Genomic DNA, 17,196 nt, shown 5'->3' on the forward strand with positions numbered 1-17,196 from the left:
ACTCCAAATGCTTGTGGCGTAACTGAATTCAGTGCCTCTTCTGTGCCTGGATTCCCTATCAGTGTACCTGAATTTCACACTCCTTCCCTCTTCACACCGTGGGAACGGATCCAGCACAAAGCCTCGGGTGCCGGAGCCAATTTGCTCCCATGTCTTCTATTAAAATGTGTTTTAAGAGTTACACAGTATAGTGGAAGCCTTCTAAATAGTTCTTGAATATTTTTAAATGAATTCTGCACATGATGGACATTTGATATATTCCTCATTGAAAAACGAAATACTTACCAAACAGAACATTTCTCTTTCAAGCTAATTTTAATGTCTCACAAGTGAGTGAAGGACATACGACAGCTCATTCAAGGGAAATTCTGGTAGGGGATTGCTGCTGCCATTACCAGGTGAGAACCACGCACTGCACTGGGGGGAACTTCTGCCTATGGCCACCAGTTTAGGCAAGGCCGTGGGTGCCCATGCCTGCACGGGAACCATAATGAGTCTGAGACAAAAAGGGACGTGTGATTAAGGCACTTCCTCTGGAGGCATACTACTTCTGAGTGGCCCAAGGTGATTGGGTGCAGTGACATTTTGGATTGAAATAACCAGGACACTGGACCAGGGATGAGATGAGTGAGGCTCAGACAATATACCCTGTTTTTTTTTTTTTTTTTTTTTTGTTTTTTTTTTTTTGTTTTTTTTTTTTTTTTTAAGGCTTACTTATCTGAAAGAGTGACAGGAACAGGCAGATATCTTCCATCCACTGGTTCACTCCCCCAAAATGCCACAGCAGCAGGGGCTGGTCCAAACTAAACCCAGGAGGCCAGAACTCCACCCTGGTCTCCTCTGTGGGTGCAGGAGCCTCAGCACTTGGGCCATCTTCCACTGCTTTCCCAGGTGCGTTAGCAGGAAGCTGGGTGGGATGTGGAGTCAACAGGACTAGAACAGCTGGATGCCAACCCACTGCCCCATGCCGGCCCCTGGAGTTCTTCCAGTCGAGAGTTTCTGTAGTGAATACAGAGAGTAATGATAAACACATCAGTGCTCACTGGGGTGGGCCGGTAGTTACAGGATCTGAGCAGGAAACAAGGAGCTAGGGCCACAGAGCTGTTATGAAACCTGGCTACAGTTCCTTATTGGGAAGCACACACAGGAGTTGAAGTGGAAACCCGCACAGGACTGAAGAGCAGCAAGACAGAGTTTAGATTTTTGTAGGCCTGACTTTGACCTAAGTGCCCCAGTAGCTGAAAGGTGAAAAGCCCACACTGCCCACCAAGCACCAAACCACCCGTCACAGACTGCGTCCACAGGACAAAGCCCCCTTATTAACATTCTCTATGCATTGTTCGCTTTGCTGGCTTTTCAAGGAGTAGGCATTGGTGCAGTAGTTAAGACACGACTGGGACACTGACTGACCATATCAGAGGCCCAGGTTTGGGTCCAGCTCCACTCTCAATTCCAGCTTCCTGCCAGCATGCACTCTGGGAGGCAGAAAGTGATAGCTCAAGGGTCTGAGTCCCCATCACCCCGAGGCAGACCGAGATGAAGTCCCGGCTCCTGGCCTCAGCCCGGTCTAGCCCCAGCTGTGTGGGATATTTGGGTGTGAACAAGCACATGGAGATATCTCTCTTTCTCTTTTACTGTGTGTCTCTGCCTTTCAAATAAATAAGTGAAAATAATACATATGTAACAAGGGATAACTTAGCAGCTAGTATCTTCCTTTCAGAATAATAAACTGAGGTCATTCTAGCTGTTAAAATTGCCAGTTCCACTCAAAGATTCTTCAGAGTCTTCAATAAACTGACGTAAATTTAGTATTCATTTGACCAAAGTGGATTTTCCTTCGCAAGTTGTATTTCAGCATCATAGCACGTATTTTGCAACTGCTTCCTTCAGCACCCTGAGTGTTAAGGGAAACAACACCTGCTTCCTACAGCTTTTGCTGCTATCGCCACTGTGTCCCGGCTGCATCCTTGGGAAGGGTAGGCCTCTCGTACATCTTGGGTTAGCTACCCTTTAATAAACAAGGCTGGACTAAAATTGTATAAGACATTCAGTAAAATCAAGTGTAGATCAAAACTTTAAAAAATATGTTTCAGGTTAAAACCATCTTTTCAATAATAATACAAATAAATACATAAGTTGGCTTGGTTTTTATATATTAATGTTCTTACTTCTACAACTGGACTACTTAATAAAAAATACCTGTTTGAAAACTCTGCTGGGAACACCACTGTTTGGAGAACGTGTTTGAGTCTCTGTATTCAAGTTGTGTTTTAGTGACTGTCCAGTCTTCAAGAGTAGGAAGCTAGGGAAATGGCATCAGGAGGAAGGGACATTAAGGTCAAGACAGCAGACAAAGAAAATGAATCTGTATTTTGATTTTGAAATAAATAAAATACGTGTATTTTAAATATTATAAATTATAAATGTATTTTAAAATAAATCATGCATTTTGATTTTGAAAAATACTGAATCATAAGTTCAAAAGATTACTGCCAGAACTTCTGGTTTCTATGGATGACGTAGACATCTGGGAAAACAGTATGTTTTACATGAACTAATGGATGACATACAAATCCAAAGTTTATGAACCCATCAGTGCTGAAGTTGTGGGAACATCCAAGAGCCTGGAATTGAAGGAAGCCGAGGGGCCACCAAAGGAGGTGGGTACCAGGCCTGGGCCTCGGGGCCAGCACACAGCAAGGGGACAGGGCAGTAACAGGGCAGGAGAGGGGAACCGACAGATCAAGAGAGCTGGCCCGCACATAGCCCCTCGTTACCAGGGGAACGGGAAGGTGTGTTGACGTCTTCCCCTGAACCAGCTCCAAGATGTGAAGCTGAGTTCGATGCTCCGATTTGGGCTGTGATTCACATAGAAGGAGACTCACAGGTCGTCTGAGGAGCATTTAGAAGGAGTGTGAGTCCCTGGGGAAGGGGAGATCCCGCCTCCCAACGTTCCCCCCTCTGTCAGCCTCTCCCCTTCTGCAGTGAGGGCCTGGAGAACAGCCGTAGTCACCAGAATCAGCAGCTGTGGGGGCCCCAACTCCGAGATGCAGCTACGGAGGCCTTGCTGCTCTCTCCCTGGCTGGCACTCTCCCAGCCCCACACACTCTTGTTGTTCTTGGTCCTTAATCTACAGAAGCACATAGAGAGGTCCACCTGCAGAGCCAAGTGCCTGCAAGGCCCTGGGACCTCCATCCAGCAGCCTGTAGGAAACAAAATCCTGCCGTTGAGTGAGCACAGAGGGAGCACAGAGGGACTCACCCTAGTGGAGACTTCACAAGAAACCGCAGCCCGGGAGAAGGTTCACAGCACACAAGGGATCCCTGGTCACGGGACCAGCTAACCCGTGCCTGCTCCTCACCCACAGAAATGCGAGATGATGGATGTGCGTGTTAAGGTGCTGAAATTCTGGCTGTTTATAACATAGTAGTAGATATAGCTGTCAGGTGCCAGGTAGGGGGACAGGTCTCAAAGAGGAAAAACCACTAATGTAGAACCAGAATCAAGACCAGCCTGGGCCATAGTCCTGTGGAGAAATGAAGGCCTCCAGACACCAGAAACAGGACCCCCAACCAGAACCCTCGGTGCATGTGAATGGCCATCGAGGAAGGGCACAACACAAAGCTAAAAGAAAAACAAAACCAACAGAAAGAAAACAAGACTTTCCACTGCCCACGGCAGACAGAAATGAAATATCCTGTCAGTGAATTAAACACTGGAAGCCTCTATCCCCAGCAGACTCGCTCTGCAGGCCATGTTAAAGGAAGATCTTTAAGCAAATCTGGAACATGATAAAAACTGGGATCTACACAAAAGGTGTAAAGACCTTTGAGCAGTTGTTTAAAAAGGCAGATATAAAAATGTGTTGTCTTATTTTAAATCACAGAAAATATAATTGACCATCTAAAGCAAAAAACAGTGGCAAAGTCTTATAGTTTCATAGCATAAATATAAGTAAAATGCATGAAAAAATAACATCAATAAAGAGAGGGATTGAGAATACCCTGCAGTAAGATTTTTACCCTGTATATTGTTCATGAAATTTAATTAAAGTAAACCACAAGGTAGCAACTTAAAACTGAAATAAAGAATAAATAATAAGTGGTGGAGACAAAATGGAATCATAAAAATTGTGAAACAAAATCAAGCAAAAAAGGGAAAAAAGGAGATAAAAATACACAAAACTGCAGGACAAATATTTTATCCTATAAGCAAAACATTTATTAAATTATATGACCTAAACCTACCAACTTTAAAACAGAAATTGCTAAATAGATTTTTTATAGTCTCAACTCTATGCTGTATAAAAGGGCTCTACTTAAACACAGAAACACAGGTGACAAAAAAGAGTGGAACAAGCTCCTTCATAGAAACCCAGACTCCAGGGGCTGTGCTGAGACAGAATGGACTGCAGAACATCCGAGAGGGAAGAGGTGAGGCCGACTGGGGGACGCGTCCTTGAAGACACAGCAGTGCTGAATGTGCGCGTGTGCAGAGCTCTCTGCACCGACGGAACCCCCTGGGGAAATTGCCACTTTCCCATCATGCCCCAGTGAAGCTGGTGTTGAAGACAGGATTTCCACCTCAGTTGATGTAAATCAACATGGAGTTGAAACAGAAGCACTTGTGTTTGATCAAATAGTTTGCAACAAAAGTGCAGTGGGAATTCAGTGGATGGAAGTCTTTTCAACAGGCATGTTTGGAAGTCTGGAAATTCATGTGCAGAATAATGAATCTGAATCCATACCTCACACTTAACACAAAATTAATGCAAAAGGGATCATACAGTTACATGTATAGCCTAAAATATAAAATTTCTAGAAGAAAAGATAGCAGAAAATCCTTTTGACTATGAATTAGATAAGAATTTCTAAATTACAATAGTAAAAGAATAATCCATGAAATTAAAAAAATAAGCTGAACTTTATTAAAATTAAAATAATCCGGTCTTTCAGAGATACTATTTAAAATGAAAATAAAAAAGTAGAGAAAATGCAGTAAAACACATTTCTGATCATAGATATTTATTAAGAATGAACAAAAGACTCACGATGCAGTCAGAACAGATCAGCAGCTGTTGGACATGGGTCTGGACGTCGGTACAGAAGGTGGTGGATTCCTTGGTGTGCACCTGGATGGTGGGGGTAACTACAGCAGGTCAGCCATGCATGTATGTCCACATACCAAAAAAAAAAAAAAAAAAAAAACACCTCAATGACTCCGATAGCCAAAAAGTCAAGAAGAAACAAAAACAAAACTACTGCCAAAAATGTGCCATGTGCATATAGAAAACCATATACTCTCTGTTAACAAATTTATTAAAAATTTGAATAATGCATTTCTATCTTCATGATTCTCCCACATGGTAATAAGATCTGTGATTTCAAGAAACAAAATTTTCACAACCAAAAAAAATGAAATTTTAAAATAAGTCTTTCAAATTTTGCTGATTAAAAAAGCCTGCCTTGTTATGTTTCCTTGTAAATGTCTTCCCTAGTAATCACGGATCCACCTGCAGTTCCTACCCCAATTCAGTTCTTCATGAGTCAGAAACATTGAGGAAATTAGAGTCTTTCTGAGGCTTCTATTTCTTACATTTGAAATTAGTGGAATATTCATCACACACCTTTGTGTGAAAACTCAATGAAATAACGCTTGGGAAAACTTTGCAAAATGCAAAGTGCCATTTGATGTTTTGTTACAGCTATGCTAATCAAAGCAACACTAAAAAGTGAGCCTCATCATCTTAAAAAAACAACAAAACCTTCCCAGTTAAACTCTATTTATGTAAAACTGATGCCATTGTAGAACCTTTGGTTCCAAAAATGTACGGAGTAGTAAGTGGGCTCCTACAAGAGCCCTGTGTGTATAATAATTACAAATTAATTTGGTTAGTATTTGAAATCACATTTTTGTTCAGTGTTCTCCAGTTACCAGTCAGTCCATTGTTGGTAAGTGCTAAGAGATTCATGTACCTAATAAATGAAGATTGAGAATGAATATGTATCTGTAACTTAAAAGAGCCAGTGCAACACCCATTCCCAATATTCTCAAAAAATCCTAAATCTTGGACTCAGATTTTATTCAATGAGAGATCTAATCAGGATAATGAAAATTGATGAGTAGTCCTAATGACAAAAAAAGGTGATAATACTTAGTGATGAACTCAGAAAAATTGTGACAGATGGTGTAGACATCCAATTATCTGTGTCAGTGAGGATTCTTCCCCAAATAGCAGTGTCAGCAAATACTTGTATTTACGCTTTCTGCAAGGCTGAGCTCAGAACTCTGAACAAAAGACCTACTGTAAAATTAGAAGCAGATCAGGACTGGACAAAGCAAACTGGAATGAATCAGCCCAGAGAGACAGACTGAAATAAGCAGATCTGTTTACCTTCTGTTCTTTTCTAGATCATTGGTGGGTTAGCCTACTTAAAATTAACAAGGGTCATGTTCAGAACTCTAAACTCTAAAAAATTATTTGAGCTAATAAAACAATGCACCAAGGCTCCAAGACACTAAATCAGTATAAAATAGTTATGTTTCTAAACAGTGGCAATGAAAAATCTGAAGATTAAATTTTTCAAATGATTACATTTAGAATAGTGATGGACGGGATAAAATGCTTAGGAATACACTTAACCAAATAAATAAAAATATCATTGATTGAAAACTATAAAACAATGTTGGAAGGAGTCAAAGACAATCTGAATAGATGGAAAGACAAGCGCATTCATGGTTTGAGTTAATATTGTAAGATGTGCCAGCATCCCATGTAGACACCTGTTGGTGTCCTGGCTCCTCCACTTCTGATCCAGCTCTCTGCTAATGAGCCTCGGAAAGCAGTGGGAGATGGCCCAAATGCTTGGGGCCTTGTGCCCATATGACCCAGATGGAGATCCTGGGTCCTGGCTTCAGCCTGGCCCAGCCATGGCCATTTCGGCCATTTAGGGAGTGAACCAGCATATGGAAGATCTCTTTCTTTCTTCTCACTATCTCACTCTCTGCTTTTCTGTAACTTTGCCTTTCAAATAAATAAATCTTAAAAAAAAAAAAAACTTCAGATGTGATGACATTTCCTCCAAAATAAGAATTGCCATTTTGCAAAAATTCGTAAGCTGATACTTGAATTTATGTAGAGAACTAAGGGGCCTATAAAATTCAAAATAATATTGACTCAAAAAACTCCCAAAATCAAAGATGTAAGATTCTCATTTTTATTCTGTAATTTCAAAACTTACTACAAAGCTACAGTGACCATTAGATTATGAAAGACAAGGAAATAGAAGACACAGCCCAGAAATAAACACTTAAACTGATTTTTGTAAGGTTGCCAGGGCCATTTAATAGGGGAAGGATTATCTTTTTCACAGAGACTCGAGGACAAAGAGTCTACACATCAATGAATGAATCTGATCCCTTACCTCATGCATACTCAAAAATTAACAGAAAATGAATCAAGTTTCTAAGAAGACCTAAAAATATAAAACTTTAGTACAGATATATGTAAATCTTTGTGGCATTGAACCAAGCAATAATTTCCTAGATATGACACTAAACACACACACACACACACACACACACACACAAGAGGAGGGGCCGGCACTGTGGCACAGCAGGTAAAGCTACTGCCTGCATTGTCAGCATCCCATATGGGCTCTGATTCCAGTCCTGGCTGCTCTACTTCCCATCCAGCTCTCTACTATGGCCTGGGAAAGCAGTAGAAGATAGCCCAAATGCTTGGCCCCTGCACCTGCATGGGAGACCCAGAAAAAGCTCCTGGCTCCTGGCTTCAGATCAGCCCAGTTTCGGCCCTTGTGGCCATCTGGGGAGTGAACCAGCAGATGGAAGATCTCTCTCTCTCTCTCTCTCTCTCTCTCTCTCTCTCTGCATCTCTGTAACTCTGACTTTCAAATAAATAAATAAATCTTTAAAAAGAAAAAAGAGAAAAAGTAAGTGACTGGATTTCATCAAATGTAAAATCTATTTTGTGTCAATGATCACTGTCAAGAACATGAAAAGACAACCCATGTTATGGGACAAAATGCTTACAATTTTATATTTCATGATCTAGTACCCAAAACAGATGAAGAATACCTACATGTTAATATTAAAATGACAAATATATAATTACAATTTAGAGAAGGATACTAATGGGCAATTTTTCAAAGAACTGATAAAAATGAAAATATGCCCCCAAATATTAGTTATTAGGGAAATGCAAATCAAAACTCCAGTGAGATACCATTTCACATCCAGTAGGATGACTATTAAAAAAATACAGTAGTGAATGTTGGGAAGATGTGGAGAAATTGGAACTCTCACACATTTATGGTGAGAATGTAAGATATTGCACAACTCTGGGGAGCGGTGGGGCTGTTCACCAACAGGGTAAAGACATAGTCACAGTAGGATCAAATAATCCCACCCACAGGCACGGGTGTGCCCAACATAATTGAAAACACCTGTGTCTAAAAAGCTTCTACATGGACACTTACTGCAGCGTTATTGATAACATCCTAAACGGAAAAAGAATTCAGTTTATGAATTGATGAGTGCATAAATGAGTGGGGGTATAACATTCAAGGGAATAATACTGAGTTATGAAAAGATTGAGTAATGGGACATGCCGTACACATGTTATGTGAAAGAATCGAGACAAATGAGGCCATGTATTGCAGGATTCTGTTTACAGGAAATGCCCAGAATAGGAAAATCTGTAGAGACAGAAATAAGATTGGTGGACACCAGGGCTTGGGGTGATGAAAACGGTCTGGAATTCTACACCCTGTGAATGTAATAAAGCCCCAGTGCTGTGACCGAAATGGCAACCCACTGTTCGTGGCTGAAAAAAACTGCGGCTCAGTGAACCTGGGCGGTTCTGAATTCTCTGTGTTTTACTGCAACTCAGGACGTGTTTGAAGCTTGTACGCATGCTGAAATCCACACAGAAGTGAGAGTGGCTCAGATGGTGAGTCCATCCTTTTTGTCCTGAGACATGCAGTCATTGAAACAATCAGATATAACAGGGAAAGCAAGAAAAAAATAAAAAGAAGAAAGATGAAAAAATTCTAGTCAATTTCCTTCTTCAGAGACAGTGGCCTGTGGGGTTTTGTCCCCAAATTTGCTATGTGGAGTCCCCAGACCCAGTACGGTGGTATCAGGAGCCAAGAGGTAATTAGCTTCAGAGGAGCTCAGTAGTGCAGCTCCCCTCTTGGACTCAGTGTCCCTATTAGAAGTGAAGAGGGAAAGGCATTCGGCACAGCCATTAAGATGCCACCTGGGGTGCCACGTCCCACACTTGAGTGCCTGCGTTTGAGTCTCAGCTTCACGTTCAGTGCAGCTCCCCGCTCATGTGGGCTCTGGGAGGCAGTAAGGATGGCTCAAGCACTTGGGTCCCGCCATGCACACGTGGGAGACCAATGAGTTCCAAGCTCCCTCCTGCACGGTAGGCTACCCCCAGCAAGGTGAACACTTGCTCTCTGGCTTAAGGGGTCCTGTAGGAACAAAGTGAATTCCAGGCAGCATTGCAGGCGTTCAGTGTGTGCAGCTGCTATGAAGTCTGTGCCTGTCCAGTCATTCAGGTGGGGCATCCCCAGCATGGACTAGAGCTTCAGGTGGGGCATCCCCAGCATGGACTAGAGCTTCAGGTGGGGCATCCCCAGCATGGACTAGAGCTTCAGGTGGGGCATCCCCAGCATGGACTAGAGCTTCAGGTGGGGCATCCCCAGCATGGACTAGAGCTTGCCACTGTCTTCCTACACCATGCTCACCAGACTGTCACAGAGCAAGTGCTGCACTCACACTGCAATGCATCAGAGCCAAGTGAAAATGCACGAGGCATTCCCTCTCCTCCCCCTCTCTCCCTCTCTCCCTCCCTCCCTTCCTCTCTTCCTCCCCTCATTCCTTCTGTCTCTCTGCCTTTCAAATAAATAAAGTAATATAAGAATGAAGGTTTTCTGATCTCCTTCCAGGAAAGGTCAATGAGGTCTCAAGCCCTGCCCCAGAGGAGAAGGGCAGAGCAGACTTGGGTTCAGCTTCCCACGGAGGAAGCCCCCAGACAGCTCTTCCAGGTTTCTGGATCCTGGGAGTGGGGAAGGGGGAAGGGGAGGAAGAGAAGTGGGAGGTACTGGGCGCTGACTCAGGCTTGGAAAAGTGACTTCAATGCTCCCCTTCCTTGCCCCGAATGGAGTCTCTGCAGAGCCACCTGGAGACTTTTGCCCCAAACGTCCCATAAATAGACCCAGAAATGAAAGGCCAGGGCTGGGAATAGCAAAGTGCAAAGAGCTGGAGATCTTCAGGGCTCAGTGCTCACTGCAGCTCCCGCAGGGGCCGTGCTGCACCTGCTCAGCACAGGGAGGGGGGCTCCCCACGAAACCCTAGCAGCAAAGAGCCTTGGAGTGCCCACGATCAGGCCAGCCACCTTGTGTCCAAGAGCTGGACACCTCGGGTGAAGGCCTCTTCCCTACCTGCTCTTGCTGTCTATTTGATGACTCATTGAGGCCTCCTTACGGACATTGCACATGGTCATCTCTAAGGTTTACATCAATCTGTTTCAATTTCATACTCAGCTGTGAATAGCAAGCCTGTGAAATAGGGAGAAATAATAGCTCTGTATCCTCATGGCCGCCCAGAATATTTGAGCAAACACTAAATGCTCTGCTGCAGATTCATAAATGGGAAAATGTGGAATAGAAACGTGAGCAATTTTCCTCTTTCAGCAACAGAAAGTCGATGGTGCTCTAAGTACTAATATCTTAACCTCAGAGGAGGCAGGACGGATGTCACAGGTCTGGGCTGCCGGGTTCACTTCAGCCATCTGACCCTGGTTCAGACCACTGTCATGGACAAGATGTGGGGAAGCTGGAGGCAGGAGTGACAGGAGTCAGGGGATGGACAGAACCCCCCCAGGGACCCGGTTCTCCATTACAAGTCTGCACTCTCCCCTGGAAATGTGTCCCTTCACTCACAGGGATCATTTTCTCATAGACGCTAAGCCACACTAGATTCATTTTGAGAAATAGTGTGTCCATTTTTGGTCTAGCTGGGAAGGTTGGCAGGCCACGTGGGTGGAGCAGGAGTCAGGGTTGAGGCTCCAGTAAGGGGAAGGGAACACCGTGCAGGCAAACCAAGAAGAGAAGGGTTCTAATGCAGTGGGGCTGGCCCCGCCTACTATGTTGGCAGCTTCCTAAGAACAGGGAAAGCTATAATCACAAAGATCTGAGGGGGTTCCATGCCACAGGAAAATCTGATGAAAGATTTGATGTATTAATACCATGGCAAGTCTGCTCCTGACTCGGGAACAATGTAACTAAGCTTTGAGTTCTGACTGTGAAACTACATGTGCATCACTCCTTACTCTCGCCCAAACCAACTTTTCTCATTTGTTGTGATTGCGCATATGCATAACCTACCACGAAAAAAAATCAAAAGTGCAGTGGGAGATTATAAATTGCTGTGTGTTTTCATTTGAGAAGAAAAAGAACTGGAATGTGTAAGAGTGAGACTCCACATCTTTGTGCACATCCACATGAGAGATTTTTATATTGGTTTATTTAAATCCTCATGAGACACCAAGCCAAAAGATGATAAATAATTTTCCTAGGCTACATAGGATGATGGGAGAGACGGGAACCAGACACAAGTCTTTCTGCTAAGGGTGCGAGTATCTTTATGTGCACCACTGGAAAATGGGCCGCTTGTGAAGGAGAGTCAGGTAAAGTCTTGTGATGTTCAACACCCGCGAAACAACTTGGGACAGACAATCCAAGAAGTGTGAAGGGCAACTGGGGGGCTCTGAGCCTTGTGTTTGTGAGGAGTTAACTCACTTACGGCCAGCAAAGTCAGGGACCTGAGACAAGGAACTACTCCCCATGACCTTGGTTTTCAAAGAGAGATTCAGACCCCTCCTTTCATCCATTCTCAAACAGATCATGCGTCTCTGTTATCTCTGCACTTTCTCATTTGTCTGACAAGTTCACTGACTGAGAAAATCTATAATGATTATAACAGACTTCATTCCAAAAGCTGCTGGACTAGCTAAGTCCAAAGTTTTGTCATCTTTCTTCCTCGGGACTGTTTTGTGACACATATATGAGGGACTTCCAAAGGTCTGCAGAAAAATGGAAACTAAAAATTTTAAAAATAAGCTTTATTTCTCAACCTAAGCTCCATCAAGTTCAAGACACTTTTGTAAGTGGTGATTCCAGCCATTTAGTCCACGCCTGAAGAACTGAGGGCATGGGACTCTATTCCTGATCATGACGTGGTTTTTTCTCTCCTTGTATTGTGTGTGTGTGTGTGTGTGTGTGTGTGTGTTTTACATTATAAAGGAAGGAAAATGGCTCCTTTCTAAGATTTTTTTTAAGACTTGGAAATAAAAAGGACTCAGTCGGAGTTGAAAGAGGACTGTAAAGTGGATGCCAGCTGTGGGTTAAACACAGTCTGGTTCCTCAGCACATGTGCACATCTAAGACCCAATCGTGTGCTATTTGTCAATGGGTTAACAATAGTGGTTGAGGATTATGGTGGAGGCTTGACCTACCTGTGGTGAGGGAGGGCTTCAGGTCCCTGAGGACTGGCCATGGAGGGCAGTGCTCACAGAATGCTGGTTGTAGAAGCTCAGGTGGCCTCGGTGTTCTCTCTCTGCCTTTTCACTCTGGGATCCTTCCTCTGCACCAACTCTGCCATCCCCTGCCCTGAGCAGATGCCACACAAACGGATCCACCTGATCACAGATCGTGACCCTGCAGAACCTGAGCAAAATCAAGCTTTTGCCTTTCTACCTGAGCTTCTCTCGGGTAGTTCTGTTGTAGCACCAGAAGCTAAGCAATTCAGGACCTAATGATTTCTCACTGGGAAAGAAAGACAGATCGCTGCATGGCCATGTTGGAAAAGGACTTCTGATGAAGGACTTCCAGGTATCTTCACACTGGCATTGGGTAACTTTCTCACAGCTCTCTCCCAGCAAGCATGCTATCATAATTTGTCTTCCAGAAGGTCAATCATCACCATTCCTTCAACACCCCACAGAACTGTAGTGATGACCTTCGCTTGTGACTGGTCTGCTGTGTGTCTACTGGACCCCTCCCCCCTCTCGAGAGCCATTGTTTTGTCTTCAGGACTGTACTAGTAAAGTCATGTCTTATCTTCCAAGAAATGTGCCAAGACCTTAGTTAAATTGGCTTAAAGATGCTGTTGAGACCTCTGTTCTTGGAAAGGGCTAGTGGCAAGTGGGTGAGATGCCACCAAGGGTGTCCATATCCCATATTGGAGTGCCCGGCTTAGAGTCTCAACTCTGCTCCCAGTTTCTGCTTCCCACTAATGTGCACCCTGGTGGACGTGAAGTGATGGCCCAAGTAGATGGACTCCTCTCACTCACATGGAGGCCCACATTGGATTCTATCTCCTTGCTTTGTCCCGGCCCAGCCACAGTTGTTAATAGGCATTTGAGGAGAGAACTAACACATGGGAGATCCTGTCTGTCTGTCTTACTCTGTCTCTCTCTTTCTTTCGAATAAATAAAATGCACATTTTTTTAAAAGTTCTGTTCTGTGTGCAGCTGATCCACAGATGAGTTTTAGTGTGTACCAAGGGGAATGTTCACTTGACTCTACTTTTTCAGATAGAATCGTGTCTCGTGGTGTTGGCTAAGTTTCTTCCCTTAACGGTTGGTCTTGTCAATGAGAGCACAGAGGAAATTAATTTCAGCCTCGCCTGGTCTGCCACTGAGGGCTTCATCTTCAGCCCCGTCTGGTCCTGTCTTCAGGCGAGTTATCCGTTTATAAACTCCTGGTTTCTTTGGAGCATTGTTTCCTTTCTTATTTTTTTATTTTTGCAAAATATCCATGATTTCACCAGTCTTCCACTCAAACTTTGCTGTACACGTGACGCTTAATCTTGTTTCCATTTTACTGTGTTGGTCTGATTCAGGGCTCTGTGAAAACTGGTGTCTCATCCCTAATCTCCCAAACTGGAGCCTGCTCTGCCCTGTTAAACAACACAGCACAAGGCTATTTTGCTCCACAAAACTTGGAAGTACACACGTTATTATTTCATAAACACTTTCTCTGTGATTATTCTGAAGATTTCCTGTTTCTATAAAATATGAACGTAGAAGTGGAGTCAGGCGCAGGATCCCTTCTGAGTAATTCACTGAGACGATTGTCACTGCTGCACATTACAGTATTTCTTACTCTTTTTGCTCGTACCACATTGTACAAGAATAATAACCATACTCCTAGTGATATCACTTTGAAGCTTTTATATTTTGCCACACACTGTGATATGCCATTCAATACTTTCAAAGCTTCTTGAAGGCAAATTTTATTACTCTTTTCATAAAAAAGAAACTATTGTTTAGGAAGAAGAATTAGCATGTCCATGTTTCTAATTATGGGAGAAGACATGTGAAAAGTTATTCCAGAAATTCTGAGAAAACCATAAATACCAGGATTGGATTTTCTTTATTTTATTTTATTTTTATTTGAAAGACAGAGTTACATAGAGAGGTAGAGACAGAGAGAGAGGTCTTCCATCTACCAGTTCATTCCCTGGATGGCCACAATGGCCAGAGCTGTACTGATCTGAAGCCAGGAGCCAGGAGCTTCTTCCAGGTCTGCCACATGGGCCCAAGGACTTGGGTCATCCTCTACTGCTTTCCTAGGCCACAGCAGAGACCTGGATTGGAAGAGGATCAGCTGGGACTAGAACCGGCCCCCATGTGGGATGCTGGCACTCCACACCAGGGCTTTAACCCACTGTGCCACAGTTCCAGCCCCAGATTTTCTTTATTTTATATTTATTTATTTGAAATGCAAAGAGAGAGAAAGAGGGAGAGTGAAATCTCCTGTCTTCTGGTTCATTTCCCAAATGCTCACAACAGCTAGCACTGGGCCAGGCCAAAATCAAGAGCCAAGAATTTAGGTCTCTATGTGGGTGGCAAGTACCCAGCTACTTGAACCATCACCTGTTGCAGCCCATCGGCTTTGGCAAGAAGCTGAGCTTTTCAGGAAGGCTGGGACTTGAATCCAAGCACCCCAGTATGGGAGGCCAGTGCCCCAGGCAGGTGCTTAACTGCTCAACTGAACACCCATCTGTGGATTTTTCTACAATGCATGTAAAGCCAAGCAGAACTACAACATCTTCGGAGCATCTTTATAAACCAAGAACAAAATTTGAACTCAATTTGAACTTTGAATACCCCAGAGAGAATTATTTAATGCATTTTCTATTATTTAGAAAAGTGACTACTGCATTATTCATTTAAGAACAATTACAAAGGTAAAGATGAATCATATTATAATAGTTTCCAAAAAATTTAAGATCAGTTATTCTTGTAGTAAATACTCACCACTGTATTTCAAATGCCAAGGATATCATGATACTTTTAAATTTTTTCTCCCAGATGCTAATATTTGGCTTCTTTCTTGGCATCAAATCAGCTGGCTTCCCAAAGATCAAAGTTATAACTGGGCTGACCTACAAGAGGGAAGCCATTAGACTCTCTAGTAACGTGAGCCCCACTGGGAGTGCTTATGTCCACTTTGAATCAACCTATTCTACCCACAGCAAGCAGGGATGTCTAGGGCAGAGCTAATCTGTGCCCTTGGACCCAGGCTCACAGCTGCTCCTGCAGGGGTGTGGAGCTGGTCAGGCGAGAAGGAGCTCCCAGACTGCTAGCAAATTTCCTTTTCTTGTTCTGCTTCTGGGCAGATGAGTGAGTTCAGTTTAGAAAATCCACGCAGGCATATTCCTGATAAACCAAGATGTAGAATGACAGGAACTTTCTGTATTTATATTAAACTTCAACTGAATTATACATCTCTTCCCTCTCTTATTCCCACTCTTATGTTTAACAGGGATCACATTTCAGTTAATTTTCAACACTTAAGAATAACTGTGTGATAATTACAGAATTAAACCAGTCATATTAAGTAGAACAGACAAAAAAAATACTATGAGGGATAATGTATTAAGTTGTCCATTAGCAGTCAGGGCTATGCTGATCAAGTCACCATTTCTCATAGTGTCCATTTCACTTCAGGAGGTTTCCTTTTTGGTGTTCAGTCAGTTGTCACCGATCAGGGAGAACATATGGTATTTGTCCCTTTGGGACTGGCTTACTTCACTCAGCATGATGTGTTCCAGATTCCTCCATTTTGTTGCAAATGACTGGATTTCGTTGTTTCTTACTGCGGTATAGTATTCTAAAGAATACATATCCCATAATTTCTTTATGCAGTCTACCATTGATGGGCATTTAGGTTGGTTCCAGGTCTTGGCTATTGTGAATTGTGCTGCAATAAACATTAGGGTGCAGACCGCTTTTTTGTTTATCAATTTAAACTACTTTAATTGGTAGAGTTGGAAACATACCAGGGGATTCCAATTCAATCCCATCAAGGTGGCATGTGCCAATGCCATCTCACTATTCCAAGTGATCAATTTCAGTTCACAATTGATCATAATGAAAGGACTAAGAGTCAAAGGGAGCACATAAACAAGGCTAGTGTCTGCTAACACTAACCGATAGAATAAATAAAGGGGAGAGTGATCCAACATGGGAAGTGAGATACTCAGCAGACTCATAGAATGGCGGATGTCCTAAATAGCACTCTGGCCTCAGAATCAGCCCTAAAGGCACTCGGATCGGGCTGAAAAGCCCATGAGAGTATTTCAGGCATGGAAAGCCAAGACACTCTGGCAAAAAGATCTCTGTGAGTGAGATCCCAGTGGAAAGAACAGGTCTTCAAAGAGGGAGGTGCCTTTCTCTGAAGGGAGGAGAGAACCTCCACTTTGACTATGACTGTGTCTAAACAAGATAAGAGTCGGAGAACTCAAGGGGCTTCCATAGCCTTGGAAACTCATGACTGGTGCATAGGGAGATTACTGATGCCATAAACAGGAGTGTCAATTTGTAAAGTCAACAACAGGAGTCACGGTGCACTTACTCCTCATGTAGGATCTCTGTCCTTAATGTGCTGTACACTGAGGCTTAATGCTATAACGAGTACTCAAACAGTATATTTCACTTTGTGTTTCTATGGGGGTGCAAACGATTGAAATCTTTACTTAATGTACACTAAACTGATCTTCTGTAAAAAAAAAAAAAAAGAAATTATCAATTCCCAACTTGACTCTCACTGGGATTAAACATGACAATAGGTCTGATCTGATTTCATCATCATTTAAAAA

Source organism: Oryctolagus cuniculus, chromosome 16 (genome assembly GCF_051225735.1).
Source record: "Oryctolagus cuniculus isolate XC-2025 breed Fujian yellow rabbit chromosome 16, ASM5122573v1, whole genome shotgun sequence".
NCBI classification, from domain to species: Eukaryota; Metazoa; Chordata; class Mammalia; order Lagomorpha; family Leporidae; genus Oryctolagus; species Oryctolagus cuniculus.